Source organism: Anabrus simplex, chromosome 4, assembly GCF_040414725.1.
Source record: "Anabrus simplex isolate iqAnaSimp1 chromosome 4, ASM4041472v1, whole genome shotgun sequence".
In the NCBI taxonomy this organism is placed as follows: Eukaryota; Metazoa; Arthropoda; class Insecta; order Orthoptera; family Tettigoniidae; genus Anabrus; species Anabrus simplex.
Genome location: NC_090268.1, coordinates 393,902,715 through 393,921,096, shown reverse-complemented (window position 1 = coordinate 393,921,096; position 18,382 = coordinate 393,902,715). Strand labels below are relative to the sequence as shown.

The window sequence follows — 18,382 nt, the reverse complement described above, 5'->3', positions numbered from 1 at the left end:
ACCGTAGAAATAGTTAGTGAGACGTAAAGCCAATAACATTATTATTATATATTCGTATGATATTTTCTCTTCGCAATTTTCATCTTATTTCAGTATGTGCTTTGATAATATTCCAGTTTACAGTAAGGATTTGAGTTTTTAAATACTGAGCTCTTCTTTGAACACAAATAGTCATAGAAGGGTGAGGTCATCAAAATCCTAGGAATTTCGACGTTATGTACCACACATATGAATCTTAAAATATTCTCTGTAGCTTCTTCTTTCTTTCAATTTCTATACAGAATAAGTTCATGCCTAACCAAACATTGTAAAGTACTATGTGTCCTTTTGGCAGCCTGCGGATGCTGTAGGGAGAATGTAAAAGAAAATACTGTTCACCTCTTTTGATTTAAAAAATTTATCGCTCTCTCTTTCAATGAAATCGATAGATGTATATAAATTAAAAGAGTATAACTTCTACATTTCAGCTCAGAGATATAAATCAACATTCGAACATTATTCGTTATTTACGCTGAATAAACTGGCGAAGAACTTGGTATTACAAATAATTATTGACAGAAAATTGAAGTGCACAAATCGATGTCCAATAAATATAAATTTTCACGGAATGATGTATCAATGAAATTTCAGTAGAACAATGTTGAATGTAGCTTAATTACTTTCGTGTCGTCCGACGTTAACATGCCAATACTCACATTTCCCAATACGCAAGTAGATATTTTAAAATTAACGACGGCAATTTTTATGTTCCAACGACGTTACAGTGGGGAGATATGTATTTTTTAAGCATGCATAGGTATTAAGAAACTTTTCTACACGCTGAGTTAAAGAAATTAAACGTACGAAATTAAGGCTACAAAAATGTAGGCCTACATCTCCCACTTCATGTTACTGAGCAGACTGGGACGAGCGAAAGGCATGAACAAATAATCAACGCACACTAAAACGAACCTTCGTATTATAGAATGATAAACACTTCTGTTAACACTAGAACCGCGGCTGGGTCTTTTGTGACCCAGGTGTTAGTTCTTTCTTCTCTATACTCTGGAAAATAACTATTTCTAGCAAGTGTAGAGCCAATGAATATACCAGTACCTGCGCTGGATATTTTTTAAAAATTGTAATACACATAGTATATTTTGATGTAGAATATTCCTTCGTTCGTAATCGGTTTACCTCCCAGGGTCGGTTTTTCCCTCGGACTCAGCGAGGGATCCCACCTCTACCACCTCAAGGGCAGTGTCCTGGAGGTTCAGACTTTGGGTTAGGGATACAACTGGGGAGAATGGCCAGGACCTCGCCCAGGTGGCCTCACCTGCTATGCTGAACAGGGGCCTTGTGGAGGGATGGGAAGATTGGATGGGACAGGCAAGGAAGAGGGGAGGAAGCGGCTGTGGCCTTAAGTTAGGTACCATCCCGGCATTTGCCTGGAGGAGAAGTGGGAAACCACGGAAAACCACTTCCAGGATGGCTGAGGTGGGAATCGAACCCACCTCTACTCAGTTGACCTCCCGAGGCTGAGTGAACCCCGTTCCAGCCCTCGTACCACTTTTCAAATTTAGTGGCAGAGCCGGGAATCGAACCCGGACCTCCGGGGGTGGCAGCTAATCACGCTAACCAATGTAGAATATTAACCATGCAAATAAGGAATAAGGATTGCCCCACTTCGCTGCCCCACAATGAATCCAGTTCTAAGCCTATGGCACCGCAGTTGTACAGTATATCAAGAAAGGCTTCCACCTCCTGCATTTTTAGAGACGAATCATCTGACATCTGTACACACGATGTACATTATATGCTGCATAGAGCTTACTTGTAGGAATGGAAAGTCACACGACGCACACGTTGAGAATAGATAAACACTGGCTGTACACATGCCACAAATATACATTTTGGAAAAGGTAGATAAGAAAGAAATAACAGCTGGGTCACAAATGACCCAGCCGCGGTTCGAGTGTTAACTAATTTTGTTAGCTTCTGCACGTCTTTGTTCGATTTCTGTCATTACTATTTACTATGCTAAGCATACAACCCTACATACTAACAAACCAGCCAAAATTTCCATTTAGTAATTCTCACCACGCTTTCAAATTTGTGTTCTTCTCTACATTCTCGTAGAAATATAAACACTGATCTTCATGCTAAATTATTCACAGATCTCACAAAGTTTCACAGACTACAAAGCTTTTAACTGAAATGTGTCGATAAAAACAGGTCTTCAGTATATTAAATGAACTACCATCCAACTCAATCTGCATCAATACTACATCTTATTTCCGACTGAATCGATTTGGATGTTATGATAATCTCACCTCAAAATCCTATCTCAGTCAAAACTGCAATCTTTCTGGCTCAGAGCAGGACCAACGATAATCACTGACAGATGATAAAATACAACTGCGGCTACTCTATAAATATCAAGGTGTGGTCTCTTGCTTATCCGGACAATGAATGATATCATCAGTAGATGTTTTCTATTTCTACTCGATAATCATGACTCGACTAAAATGGAAATCTGCTCCAAGGCCACTTGAGTGCTAAGATTAATTAGAATGACTCTCCGTTTCTCAGAAACGCCGTGCAACTTGCACTGACCGTTGGCTAGTCCACTCTACAAAATACATTGTGCAGTAAATGCACAAGATTGAAGGCGATTGATAACCGTATACCTTCCCTTATTAATACCACAATTTAAAAAAAATAGTATTACATAAACGTAGGTCAAGAAGACAGTACAGACATGCAAAACTCAGCCATAAGTTATTTCATAGGCAGCTCACCTGAAACCTACGTAATGCAGTGAATGGTGGAAACCGAAGAATCAAAGAATTTTAGAGTCTAATCAGTCCAAAACAAATGAGTAAAATGACGATGAATATAAGGGAAAAAGTTAGTTTCGTGTTGGTTTTACTTATGATTTAGTCATTCATTCTTACGTACTAATTAGCACGTGAACTCACGTGAATTTTCCGCCTAGTGGCTATCGGTTCAGAGGGTCTCGGGTTGGATTTCCGGTCGGGTCGGTGATATTACTCTTAAATGGCCTGTTCGCAACATGAAAAATTTGCGGTTCTGGTCAAGAAATCTCCAGTTTGCCCGTTTGTGCTAATGAAGGAATATAAGATTAGCGTGCTTGTATTCAAATACGTGGCCAAGATTTTACACTGAATAGTATTTCAGCTTCAATTATAAATGATTCAGGATTTCTGAAATCTTAATATATAGCTGTTTTCATACACTATACACTATACAGTTCATGTAGTTAAAACATTGAACTATAGCTATTTATCTAAAACGGACTCGAAGGTTAACATCCTTTCCCATTTTCACACCAGCAAACAGGCTGTATTGTAATTGAGGCTTCGTCCGCTTACTTCCCCCTCCCTATCTGTGTCCGTGTGACGTAAAGCAAATTGTAAAAAAAAAAAAAAAAAGTCTTCTTGGAAATCTCAAAAAACGGTTCACCAAAGTACTACTTCAGGGACTTCTTATGTGTTAAGTCAGATTACCCTCCACACTCGGAGGGAATAGGAAGATACATTTAGATCAGTAGGATGAGTGGATTCAGAGATGATTAAATAAGGATTGCAACACCAGATATAACCATGATTACGAGAGACATTGTAAAGGTACAACTTCAAGAATTAAGCTCTCAATTTCTACATAAAAGGTAAAGCTTTCGTGACTGTCAAATGTATGTTGTGCTTGACAGTTCTGTGTCTGCTTTCCCCGGTACACCCTGAAGCCCGTGGTACTGTCCTAGCATGTTTCTGGAGTTAAAATGAGAAACCGCCGGAGTCAACTTCGAAGATGGCCACTGGGGATTCGAACTCACCTGCCTCCCGCGTACAGTGTTATCAACGTACTGAGGTAACCTGTTCGGTAATTGTTTTGTGTTAAGGGTGTAACACACGACTTTCAGAAATTCAATGTTTTTATGCGCTTTTGGTCGTAATTTATTCATTGTCGTTATATGCTATCGATAACGACCGTCTCCATGGCTAAAAGGATAGCGCCTTTGGCCCCCAGGGGTCCAGGGTTCGATTCCAGACAGGGTCTGGAATTCTAACCTTAATTGGTTAATTTCGCTTGCACCAGGGCTGGGTGTAGGCCTATGTGTCGCCTTCATCATGATTTCATCCTCATCACGACGCGCAGGTCGCCTACGGGAGTCAAATCAAAACACCTGCAGTTGGCGAGCTGAACTTGTCCTCGGACACTCCTGGCACTAAAAGCCATACGCAATTTCATTTTTTTTTTTTTTTTTTTTTTTTTTTTACTGTCGATAACAGTACAAACGCTTTAGACACTGGCTCGGTACAAATTTAGAATAGATAATGATAATATTCTACTGAAGGGTTAAAGGCAACCGAGCGATAAAGTTATGAATCATTAAATGATCCGCCACCTTGCCCATTATACATGTAATGTGGGAAAATACGCGAAAAATCTCCCATATCAAGAAAGAGACTATTCACCAGAATATGTGCACCGCACCAATTGCGAATAAATTGCTGGAAAAGCGTCTCAGTTGGTATGGTCATATTTTTCTTCCGCAGTAGTCAACCTTATCTTCCACTTTTACGTAAACCGTGATCGTCCAGCTGGCGTAGCAGGAGGAGACATGATACTCCCACGTGGTGGGTCCTAGGTGGCGGATAGTGGGATCCTAACCGGATTGCTGACTGGCTTAAGGGAAGTAAACTACCTCTCGGGACCAAACACACTACCCCATGTGGGTGGGGGACGCAGACGAAGAATACACCCACGGTATCCCCTGCCTATCGTAAGAGGGGACTAAAGGGGCGACCAAGTGATGATTATATTAGAACCATGAAACTCCTTTTGATTAGTACCACCACGCAGGGACCATCATGGGTCGCGTTTCCTTGTGCGCAATACCACTATTTTAAGTATAGTTGGGGACAAATCATGACGACCTCGCCTCACACCACTACCTTCCATCGGCAGCTCAGTGTCTATCAGCGACTTACAGTATTTACTACCTCTAGTGCAGCCAGAGTTGCCATATCGGCTACTGCACTCTACACGAAGAAAGGGTAAATACTACAGAGAGTGAGGAAGAAAGTGGTTTGGCAGCCTCTCCACAACAAACAAGGATCACTTAGAACTCGTTAACTCAGCAGGGTGCAGGGTGTGATTGACTACTGGCTTCCAGCTCGCTTCTATACTAGACTTAACTAAAGTTGGCGTCTGACAGGTAAGGTTGGAGGGAGGAGCACTGCACGTGCCATTTCGTGATGTTGCCACATTCCAGCATTCCTTTCTACATACTCTTACCCCTCGCTGCCGGCTCACTTGTACCCTCCTTCATTCTGACCGCTGTGATCTGTTGTAGACTACCTGGCCAGGCGGTGTCGTCCCAATTGCGATCACTCTTATACAAACAATCAGGTTCTTATCAGTGACAGTGACAGGTTTGGCAACTCCCAGCAAGACGAGCTGCCCTGAAGTTTCATCTCCATGGCAACCGCAGTCGCCCCACCCTCGTTTCCATGGCAACTACACAGCCACTCCCTTTATCCCGCCTTGGCAATCAGTAAACGGACCTCCCTCTAAGAAATGTCAGACACCAACTCTTATTATTAGCAGTATAGGAATTGAGGCCGTCATGTTTTGTCCCCAACTATACCAAATAGGTTTGTGATTAGCAGCAAACGAGAGCGCGACGGCTTTCACAGTACCTGTGATTAGTAGCACTATATGGGCGACACCATGGGATGAGGGAACCTATGGTTCTGGCTTGGCTATGATTAGTACGCACTATATGAGGAACACCACGGGAGAGTACGCGTCCCTTAGGTGATGAACAAGATAAGTTTGCGTTGCCTGCCAATGGCGCCGCAATGTGCGGAACACCGTAGTTCTCTGATATATGTGCGAATTCCATTGCCTGTCAGCAGTACCATAATGTGTGGAATACCGCGTGTCTACCGTACTTTCTAGCGATAAGTACCATAATGAGTGGCCATTGACTTGGATTTTAGAATTCTTTCGATTTCAAGAATCATCGAATCAGTATCGTGCGATAGAAGCAGTCCCTTGGTCAGTAATACTATTGTTTTACACCAACTCCTGTGCAACTGAGGCACTGTGGGTCGTTCCACTGATCGTTTTAAATTCGTATCCATCCATTCTTCGTCCTCACGTTTTGAATTGTGGTTAGTGGAGGATTTTGGGTATTAATTTGCCATTTCATTTCGTCTCATTTCGTACCATTAGGGGCCGATGATCTAGATGTTAGGCCACTTTAAACAACATCCATCCATCCATCCATCCATCCATCCATCCATCCATCCATCCATCCATCCATCCATCCATCCATCCATCCATCCATCCATCCATCCATCCATCCATCCATCCATCCATCCATCCATCCATCCATCCATCCATCCATCCATCCATCCATCCATCCATCCATCCATCCATCCATCCATCCATCCATCCATCCATCCATCCATCCATCCATCCATCCATCCATCCATCCATCCATCCATCCATCCATCCATCCATCCATCCATCCATCCATCCATCCATCCATCCATCCATCCATCCATCCATCCATCCATCCATCCATCCATCCATCCATCCATCCATCCATCCATCCATCCATCCATCCATCCATCCATCCATCCATCCATCCATCCATCCATCCATCCATCCATCCATCCATCCATCCATCCATCCATCCATCCATCCATCCATCCATCCATCCATCCATCCATCCATCCATCCATCCATCCATCCATCCATCCATCCATCCATCCATCCATCCATCCATCCATCCATCCATCCATCCATCCATCCATCCATCCATCCATCCATCCATCCATCCATCCATCCATCCATCCATCCATCCATCCATCCATCCATCCATCCATCCATCCATCCATCCATCCATCCATCCATCCATCCATCCATCCATCCATCCATCCATCCATCCATCCATCCATCCATCCATCCATCCATCCATCCATCCATCCATCCATCCATCCATCCATCCATCCATCCATCCATCCATCCATCCATCCATCCATCCATCCATCCATCCATCCATCCATCCATCCATCCATCCATCCATCCATCCATCCATCCATCCATCCATCCATCCATCCATCCATCCATCCATCCATCCATCCATCCATCCATCCATCCATCCATCCATCCATCCATCCATCCATCCATCCATCCATCCATCCATCCATCCATCCATCCATCCATCCATCCATCCATCCATCCATCCATCCATCCATCCATCCATCCATCCATCCATCCATCCATCCATCCATCCATCCATCCATCCATCCATCCATCCATCCATCCATCCATCCATCCATCCATCCATCCATCCATCCATCCATCCATCCATCCATCCATCCATCCATCCATCCATCCATCCATCCATCCATCCATCCATCCATCCATCCATCCATCCATCCATCCATCCATCCATCCATCCATCCATCCATCCATCCATCCATCCATCCATCCATCCATCCATCCATCCATCCATCCATCCATCCATCCATCCATCCATCCATCCATCCATCCATCCATCCATCCATCCATCCATCCATCCATCCATCCATCCATCCATCCATCCATCCATCCATCCATCCATCCATCCATCCATCCATCCATCCATCCATCCATCCATCCATCCATCCATCCATCCATCCATCCATCCATCCATCCATCCATCCATCCATCCATCCATCCATCCATCCATCCATCCATCCATCCATCCATCCATCCATCCATCCATCCATCCATCCATCCATCCATCCATCCATCCATCCATCCATCCATCCATCCATCCATCCATCCATCCATCCATCCATCCATCCATCCATCCATCCATCCATCCATCCATCCATCCATCCATCCATCCATCCATCCATCCATCCATCCATCCATCCATCCATCCATCCATCCATCCATCCATCCATCCATCCATCCATCCATCCATCCATCCATCCATCCATCCATCCATCCATCCATCCATCCATCCATCCATCCATCCATCCATCCATCCATCCATCCATCCATCCATCCATCCATCCATCCATCCATCCATCCATCCATCCATCCATCCATCCATCCATCCATCCATCCATCCATCCATCCATCCATCCATCCATCCATCCATCCATCCATCCATCCATCCATCCATCCATCCATCCATCCATCCATCCATCCATCCATCCATCCATCCATCCATCCATCCATCCATCCATCCATCCATCCATCCATCCATCCATCCATCCATCCATCCATCCATCCATCCATCCATCCATCCATCCATCCATCCATCCATCCATCCATCCATCCATCCATCCATCCATCCATCCATCCATCCATCCATCCATCCATCCATCCATCCATCCATCCATCCATCCATCCATCCATCCATCCATCCATCCATCCATCCATCCATCCATCCATCCATCCATCCATCCATCCATCCATCCATCCATCCATCCATCCATCCATCCATCCATCCATCCATCCATCCATCCATCCATCCATCCATCCATCCATCCATCCATCCATCCATCCATCCATCCATCCATCCATCCATCCATCCATCCATCCATCCATCCATCCATCCATCCATCCATCCATCCATCCATCCATCCATCCATCCATCCATCCATCCATCCATCCATCCATCCATCCATCCATCCATCCATCCATCCATCCATCCATCCATCCATCCATCCATCCATCCATCCATCCATCCATCCATCCATCCATCCATCCATCTATGCCCCAAACCATATTCATTCATTTGATAGTGATTCAGAGTAAGATGATATTGATTTTGTTAATGATAAAATTGTTATAAATCAAGTTTTGAGATTATGCAGTAACTTGTGCAATTTTTAAGTGTTTTAGTTACAAGAATTCCTTTATTTTGTGTTATTTAAATTTTAAGCTACGTTATAAAAATACAGGGTCATTTCAATAAATTCAGGGAAAAACAAAAATGGATAGAACATATAGTACTGTGACATATTAGAAAACAATTGTATGTATGAATTCGTGATATCCAAGCATTTCTTTGTCAACGTCTTCAGCTCTAAACAGTCGCAACTTTCAAAGACATGCTCTAAAGGGAAATGAAACATTATTTCAGGTAAACACCATTTAAACACAAATAAATATATATACTCCCACAAACTAACAAACTCTGGAGGAATATCGATTCTGTTCTTTGACTGGAAATTTTTAAACTTCAAAATTCACCGCCGTAAACAATGCTTCCTTGAGTTACGACAGTTTCCCTCTCGCGGCAGGTTTGACATTTTTTTTGCACTTGATTATTATAAAATGACGTCTTCCACGCATATTATTTTCATAAAAATTGTTTCACGGTTATTATGATAATAATAATAATAATAATAATAATAATAATAATAATAATAATAATAATAATATTAGCGTTGTGGTAAGCTCCCTCAAATTGTGTAATTTCGGTGTGTTATACCTTGTGTATGCAGCTATAAATGTATGTACTTTTAACAATTGGTATTTTACTATCAGATTAATAAATACGTGTTCATCGAAATTGTGGAAGAGCAGTAAAATTCCAAATAAAGTGAGTACGAATTATGTAGGTTAGATGTAAACAAATAGTAGTGAATGCACTGTTACCAACAGACAATTTCAAACTAAGGGAGTACTGTCGCCGTTGAACTATCGATTCACCGTTTCGCAAATTCTCCGTTATGAATTCATGTGTAAAGTGTGGTAAAACTATTGGCAAACGGAATAGTTCACAGAAAATTAAGTGCAGAGCATGTCAGGTTTGGTACCACAGCAAATGTGTTGATTTAACAGAACGGGATGTGGACATAATAGAATCGGAGGGACGGTTGTGGATGTGTAAGACATGTCAGGTTGTAGCCAGTGGTGATAAAGTGCAGGCGCCATCTGTTAGTGTTATCTACTAACTACTAACTGAGTTGAAGAATGAAGTAGCGGAAGTTAAAACAGAGATGAAAAGTGTAACGACTGGACTAGAGAACGTGAAAATAAAGAACATGGAAACCGAACGGGAACTGGGCAAGAGTTTAGAATTAACTCGTGGGATACTTGACACCGCCGCGGAGCTAATTAAGCAACAATCAAAAGAAATAGCGCTGTTCTTAGAAAACATTGCAAACTGAAAGAGGAGAATTTTCAACTTAAAACACAGCTTAACAATCTAACATTGCAGCTTGACGATTTAGACCATCGAAATTCATGGAATACTTGAAACGAAAACAGAAGATACGCTGGAATTAGTGAAGGTGTTAGGTCGAGCATTGGACATTGAAATTGAACAACGAAATGATCGACACCTGCCACAGATTAAAGAAACAACCCCCATCAGTCTTCAGCGGGAATCATTGTGAAGTTTGTGCGGAGAACAGATAAAGAAAACTTTATTCGGAGTCGAAGAATGAGGAGGAATCTGAACGCATCACAGCTTGGGTTTCCAAGTAATGGAATAATCTACATAAACCAGAACTTAACTCCTTATCGTCAGAAGATTCTTGGATATGCGCGCCAGATTGAAGAATGAGAAGAACTACGCGTATTTGTGGGTTGATTCTTCAGGCAACATAAAGTTTCGTAAGCGGGAAGAGGACCAGTACGTGTATAACCTGAAAACACTTGAAGACGTCAGGAAGTTAAACTAAAATGCAGGAGCGGTTTCTCCGTAAAGTTGCAGATTTTCGCTACCCCCATTAATTCTTTATGTTTATTTTAGGTAAAGTTTTATAATTTGGATTACTCAACTGCTGTATTTTCATTCAGCAAGACAAACCTTTCCAGAGCTTGAAAGAGCAAATATTGACTACAGGAGACTACAAGCCGGTACTCTCATATGTTCACTGAAGGAGCCGAAAAGTTTGCAGCAGGGAGTCAACCTGAGGTAGGATGAAACCTCTGCTGCCAGAGGGGTGCACGGGGAGAGGGAAAGATAGGCGTGGCTTCTTATACAATGCTTAAATGGAGGTTTATCAACCTGGCTCCTCCTACCACGACTGACTTGATGCGTCGCTCTAGCTAGCTCCTTACAGCGCAGCGAGGGATCCAATCGGCCGTGCTTCTACGTAACCAACTACTAGCAAAGTCGCTAGAGACCGTTGGCGCCACTGCCTGCTCGATCTGCATCCGATGGCTGCTTTGGCGCTCAATGTCAAAGTCTGTTACAGAACAGGGATGTCACCTAGCGCCATTGGATGGAAGTTCATCTGCTGGATCACGACCGACTGGATCCCTCGCTGCGCTCCCAAGGAGCCAGCTAGAGCGACGCATCAAGTCGGCCGTGTTTGGATATATAACTAATGGCTTTAAATTTGAAAATAAAGCCCGCCATTCCTTTCAGTATAGTTGTGAGCTTTGTTATATGCGTATAAGCTAAGTAGCTTATTATTTTAATGTGTAAACATTCGTGTCAGCGTGTGTGTTTTTATTATTGTGCGTTTTTATGTTAGTGGTATTTTGCCAGATCATGAATTCAGTGCAGTCTTTGTCTGGGCCGTTTCCGCAACGGACTGACGAAGAAAAATCCGAGGTGAAACGAATGTGTAGGCCTACGTGACGTTTAATTTCGAAACCAGATACAATACCGGAATTAGGCTACCTCAAAGTGTTTCATTTCAATATGGTAAAAGAGTTTTTAAATGAAAAATGTTACTGGCTTGTAGTAATATTCCTGAAAATAGAAATTTGAAATGTTTGTTTTATTCTTAATAATAAAAAGTATTGTTGATGTATCTGGATTTAAAAATTAGTCTGTAATCATATTATATCAATGGTAAAAATTGTGCACCACTGAACTTTCAAACCACCAGCCGCCACTGTTAAAATGACACATCTCTCAAACTCATAACGGACTCTAATATAACTTCTATTTATTATCAGAATGTGAGAGGACTCAATACCAAACTAAATGAATTTCGCGTAAATAGTACCGATTCAGAACATAATGTATTGTTAATTTCCGAGACATGGTTAAGTAGTGACGTCAGCAATAGTGAACTCTTAGATAATAGGTATAATGTTTATCGTAGAGATAGAATGGGTACCAAGAGAGGAGGAGGGGTACTTATTGCTGTCAATCAGGATATTATGTCACAGCAACTAGATTTAAAATTGAAGGATATTGAGGCAGTATGTGTTAAAATAGTGTTACACCATCATACATACTACATTGTATCTGTATACTTTCCACCTGCCAGTGGTCGAGAAACATACTTAACATTTTATAATTTATTTGAAACTAATGAAAAATTTCAAAGCCAGGATATCATACTTGTAGGCGATTTCAACCTTCCATTAATAGTTAGTTCAGGTTATGATATGTTAAATGGTGGAATCGCATACAAGTCCCTAGCTAATTTTATGTCTCTGTATCAATTAAAATCTCTCAATAATGTTTTGATTGTTAATGATAGAACTCTTGATCTCCTTTTAACTAATGTAAGTGGTGTAACTGTGAGCAGAGAGCAATATACGTTAGTCCCAGAAGATCCACGCCACCCTGCACTAACATTCTTTTAGAACCAAGAGGTGAATGTGATCGAATAAAGCAAATTCTTACTATAGCGTATGATTTTCAGAAAGCAAATTTTCTTAGTGTATATATAACATGATTCGAGAAACGGACTCGTCTATGTTAAAAAAAAATGGAGATGTAGTTGAAGCAGTAGAACATTTTTACGTGAAAGTAAACTCTGTATTTGAAACCACGATCCCCAAAAGAGCATTTTTCCGAGAACTAAATACCTGGTTTGGTTTACTTAGGAAATAATCCATAATATTAAATTGAAAGAATTGCATAGAAGATGACAAAAAGACGACAAAAGAATTGCATAGAAGACGACAAAAAGTTTCTGATTACAGTAAACATGTATATAAACAACTTAGGAAATATGTTAAAACCTTAGTCAACAAAGCGTACAATCGTTATATCTCTGAAACTCAAAACAACATCACGATAGATAATAAATCATTCTGGAATTTTATTAAAAATAAGCGAATTCAAAAAGATCCACCCTTACAGAGTATGAAACTTAATAATATTACGTTAGAGAATAGTCAATGTAGGTATTTCCAATGGTTCTGCAACGTTCTTTAAATCTGTATACTCTTCTTCGCCACCTTCCTACGCTATTGCGGAAACACCGCGATTAATGGTAAACGATTCCCTAGGAGTAGAATTTATAACCACAAGGGAATATAAAGCAGCTATTAAGAAATTAAAGCCCAAAAAATCATGTGGCCCTGATGGGATACCTCGCTACATTCTAAAAGCATGTTCCGAAGTGTTACTCATTCCTCTTCTGAGAGTGTATAATTTGACACTTCAGAAGCAGACATTTCCCAAAGCCTGGAAAGTATCGAGAGTTTGTCCAATCTTTAAATCTGGGGACAATAAGATGATTGAGAATTATCGATCTGTCTGTATTTTATGCGCTCCGTGCAAAATCCTAGAACAAATTTTATATTGTCGTATTTTCGTTCATGTAAAGAGGGCTGTAAGTGAATATCAGCATGGTGTTATGCCTGGTAGATCAGCAATAAGCAAATTTGTTAATTTTGCACAGCATTCCTTTAATGTTCTACATAGGCAGGGAAATGTTGATGTAATTTACTTGGATTTTTCGAAAGCCTTTGACAAAATTGATCACGATATTTTATTGAAAAAGCTCTCTGAATTTGGAATGACTTCGCCATGCTATCACGGATTTCATTCTGCCTTAGAGAGAAAACAGTATCTAGCGTATTGCAATTGTAATTCAGACATTTTTTCTGTCTATTCTGGTGTTCCACAGGTTTCAAACCTGGGTCCGTTTCTGTTTAACCTTTATGTCAACGATCTCCCATCTAAGGTTAAGTTTTCAAACTGCCTTTTATATGCGGATGATGTAAAGCTTTACAAAGAAATAAAATGTGATGGAGACATCGACAAACTACAAAGCAACTTAAATCAATTATATGAATAGAGTATAGAAAATAATTTATATTTCAGTATAAAGAAATGTTGCTTCATGAAAATTACACACGGAAAATTCCCTAAAGAACACGTGTAGGGGAGACCGGGGCATGTTGTTAGAATTTTTGGTTTTCATTTTTTTAAATTTTAAGGTGAATAGTAAATGAAATTTCAATTTTGCTGATAGAAGGAACAAACTTTTATCATAAGAATAGCAGTTGAAAGATTCTAGTACATGCACACATTTGTCAATAAGATACATTATTATCAGATTAGGTATTCTGTAACAACATGCCCCACAGCGGGGCAGGTTGTTACATGCGAGGGGCACTTTGTTACATATAGTAAAATGTCACTGAAAATATGATAAATATTTATAATTTTCATTTTAAATTCAAAATATGTTTAGCCCATTCATTAAATATAACATAATTATCTGTTCAGTCTTATCCTTGGCTTTGACAATATGAAAGTGACTTAGGTATGAGCGATGCTAGTAATGTCATTCCTTATGCAGCCAGTCCCTGCTATGAATGGTGTGAAAATGTTGCTCATCAGGTCAGTTCGTGCATGCATTTCAGTGGGCTTGGCAGACTGATATGTTTGTAACTCCTGGCTCGGTGAGGAAAGCAACGGTAAACTACCTCACTCCTCATTTCCCTTGTACGCCTCTTCAGTGATGCCTAGGCCATCCATGACAGCTGATGGCGGAGTTGTTGAGGATCCAACCAGGCTTATGGCTTAGGACTGACCGTACATACACAATTAATATCATAGGTTTTCACCTGCCCCTATGACCTAATTAACATCATTTTAAACCAATACTCTACTAGTTTATAATGGTCTGAGCTGAAGTTTATTCACGTAGCCTACAGTGAAGACAAAAATATGAAAAAATGCCCCTCTAAAATTATTTATGTCTCAAACATGCCGTAATGCTGAATTTCCATCTTCTAATGTTTCTGGTAATTTGAGACTATCTGTGCTAATGGTAACTGTGGATATACTTGAGCCAGGCTTGTTCCACGAAGAATCGTTACATGTATCAACGTGCCCCGCGTGGTAAGTAACAACTAGCCCCAATAGCCGCCATCTTATATTTTGTGTTACAGTTAATCACAGAGGAAAGATAGAATTATCTTACATTAGAAAACTAAGGCTTATGTCTGAGGGTTTAAACCACAAACAGAAAAAATTTGTTTACCTGTATATTTGATCACGTGGTTAAAGATCGGAAAGGTGCAAGACGCTGCCTAAACACACAGCGAAAATAAACTTTTCCATTTTAAAAATTTCACAGATCCACACGCAGCCTGAGACTCCCTTGGATTGTGAGGGACGGCAAGGTCAACACATTATACGGAGAGGGGTGCGCTGCTCCTATTGTTTTTTTCAAAAAGATGTTTGTAACAACCTGCCCCTGTAACAACTAGCCCCGGTCTCCCCTACTCTATCAACAACGAATTACTGACGCAGGTTAATTCAATTAATGATCTGAGAGGACGCATCACAAAGAATTTGTCGTTTAACCCACACATTTATGACACAATTAATGATGCCTACGAAAAACTGGACTTCTTAATCCAACATACCAGAGACCTGAATAATATCCAAGCTCTCACATTTTTGTTCAACACACTTGTGAGGTCCAAACTTGAGTACTCGTCGGTAATTTGGTATCCCCTTTATAAATCTTATCAAAACCATGTGGAGAAAGTTCAAAAACGTTTTTTACGTTATCTTTACTTAAAAAAATATAACAGGTTTGTCCCTAGCGACATAATTCACTATCAAAATCTCTTGAAAGAATTTAACTTTACTTCATTATTAAAATAATTTCGTGTGGCTATTTCTAGCCGAGTGCAGCCCTTGTAAGGCAGACACTCCGACTTCATTATTAAACAGACGTATAATAAATAATCAAAAATACCTCCATAGAGTTATCAATAATGTAGTAGATAAGAGTTACTTTCTAAAACAATTCTCGTTGAATACCCGGAAAGGAAGTTTAAGACACGGACATCTCTTGTTTCTTCCGATTTTTAAAAAGTATTTTATAGAAGCTCACCACTGTTCAGAATGTGCACTACATATAACGTCATAGTTCATAAATTTCCTGACCTTGATCTAGACTTTTCTGTTAGATACAATTATTATGTAAAATTATTGAAGGAGGCACACAGTTAAAGTAATGGTCGCACTATGCTGGACACTGTGAGTTCAGTTCACTATCTCTGAAGGCTTACCTTATAGGTGTATATATGTACTATATTTATACTTATGTCTTGGTTAATTTGTGTTTCATTTTACTGTTTTATTTTATTTAAATTTATATAATTAAAATATAGATAAACAAAATGTAGGGAAAACTTCAAACAAATTGTCATTACTAATGTCTATTTGTACTTAAGATTTTATGTGCTGTTCATACTGATTGCCACAACTCACCTCTTACCAAACACATATATTTCATGCCTTATTTTCCATGATTTTCTTTTATATGTCAGTTGCTTTAACTGGTGTCAGTTTAAGATTGGAGTTATTTCCTTTGTAGATACTAATTCTTAATTTATTTTATGTTTCTGTATTTCTACATTCTTATTAATTTTTAGATATTAAGTATTTTAGGTCATAAGTCCACTTCGAACCCGAGAAGTCTACTTTTTTATTCATTCTTTGATATAAAGTATATTAGGTTATAAGTCCACTTCAAACTTGAAAAGTATTAATGTGCTGTAAATTCCGTTTGCTACTTTACTTGTTAATAATGTTGGACATTTTTATTTTTAGATATTAAGTTCTTTCTGACATTTGTTATTTTTAATAATTAATGCATAGTGACTACGCAACCTGTAATTGGAAAAACATCTCTGTTGGTGGTATGAAATAAATAAACAAGTGAATTAGCTGCAGTATCAGTATCTATACATTGGCTAGACGTGGGCATCCCTGAATCGCTTAAACCAAGGAAGTTGGCTACAAGGTAAATTTCTTGTAACTGTTAGCTTGAATTGCTGTGCTCCTCGGGCCAAGTGGGTCTTAATAATAATAATAATAATAATAATAATAATAATAATAATAAGAAGAAGAAGAAGAAGAAGAAGAAGAAGAAGAATACAAACTACTATGGGGCCGAGAAGTCACAACCGACGTCACGCTCAGCAACAATAGGCCGGATATTATTCTAATCTATAAACCAAAATGATCCGCATCCCTTACAGAAACTGCTTGTCCAAACACCTCCAATCTGCAAACAATAGCCACAAAGATATCAAAATACACAGAACTGGCAATAGAAATACAACGCCTGTAATAAAATAAGTATAATTTCGTGTGGCTATTTCTAGCCGAGTGCAGCTCTTGTAAGGCAGACCCTCCGATGGGAGTGGGCGGCATATGCCATGTGTAGGTAATTGCGTGTTATTGTGGTGGAGGATAGTGTTATGTGTGATGTGTGAGTTGCAGAGATGTTGGGGACAGCACAAACACCCAGTCCCCGGGCCATTGGAATTAACCAATGAAGGTTAAAATCCTCGGCCCGGCCGGGAATCGAACCCGGGACCCTCTGAACCGAAGGCCAGTACGCTGGCCATTCAGCCAATGAATCTACAACGCCTGTGGAAACTACATCAGTCACCACAGTTCCAATAGTAATATCATGTACCGGTGTTATTCCAAAATGCTTGCACAGCTCTCTGGCCGCATTAAACCTGCATCATCACACATCCGTAGAACTACAGAGAGCCACCCTCCTGAGCACCTGGCACATTGTGAGAAAGTTCCTAGGAACGACTTTTCCTCTGACTTACGCCAAACAGCATGAAGTTCCAGGCGGCAGTTCTAGTAATACTGAAGAACAGATTCTCAAAACGGGAAGATAAGAAGTTGTATTTATTGTATAAATGTATATGTTGTAATTATTTCTGTTGTAAATATTTGTAGATATATGTACCCGTAATTTCATAATCAAGAGGGCGACTCCTTGCTTAGGCCGACTCAGCCCATTATGTTACCGGCACAAGCCGAGCCTTCCTAAATTGATACTACTACTGCTACTACTAGTAGTAGTACTAATAATAATAATTATATGTTTCACGTCCCACTAACTACTTTTACGGTTTTCGGAGACGCCGAGGTGCTGGAAATTAGTCCCACAGGAATTATTTTCCGTGTCAGTAAATCTACTGACACGAGGCTGACGTATTTGAGTACCTTTAAATACCACCGATCTAAGCTAAGATCGAACCTGCCAAGTTGGGGTCAGAAGGCCAGCGTCTCAACCGTCGGGATATATTCAGTTCGAACTAGGCTGCCATCTGCCCTAAGGTGATTTTCCCTCTTTTCACATTTTCACTTTAGGCAAATATT

At 40.3% G+C, this 18,382-nt stretch overlaps 1 protein-coding gene across 5 annotated transcripts in view; it reads right to left on the bottom strand.

The window, feature by feature from the left end:
* Positions 1-18,382, bottom strand: part of LOC136872036 (probable cytochrome P450 49a1) — a 334,038-nt gene that overhangs the window by 60,986 nt on the left and 254,670 nt on the right. The window contains exon 1 of one of the 5 annotated variants that reach the window (XM_068227310.1): positions 2,313-2,435. The exons of the other annotated variants lie outside the window; for them this stretch is intronic. The gene's annotated coding sequence lies outside the window, so the exon portion shown is untranslated. Of the gene's footprint in view, positions 1-2,312; positions 2,436-18,382 lie in introns of those variants that run through there. 5 annotated transcript variants of the gene reach the window in all.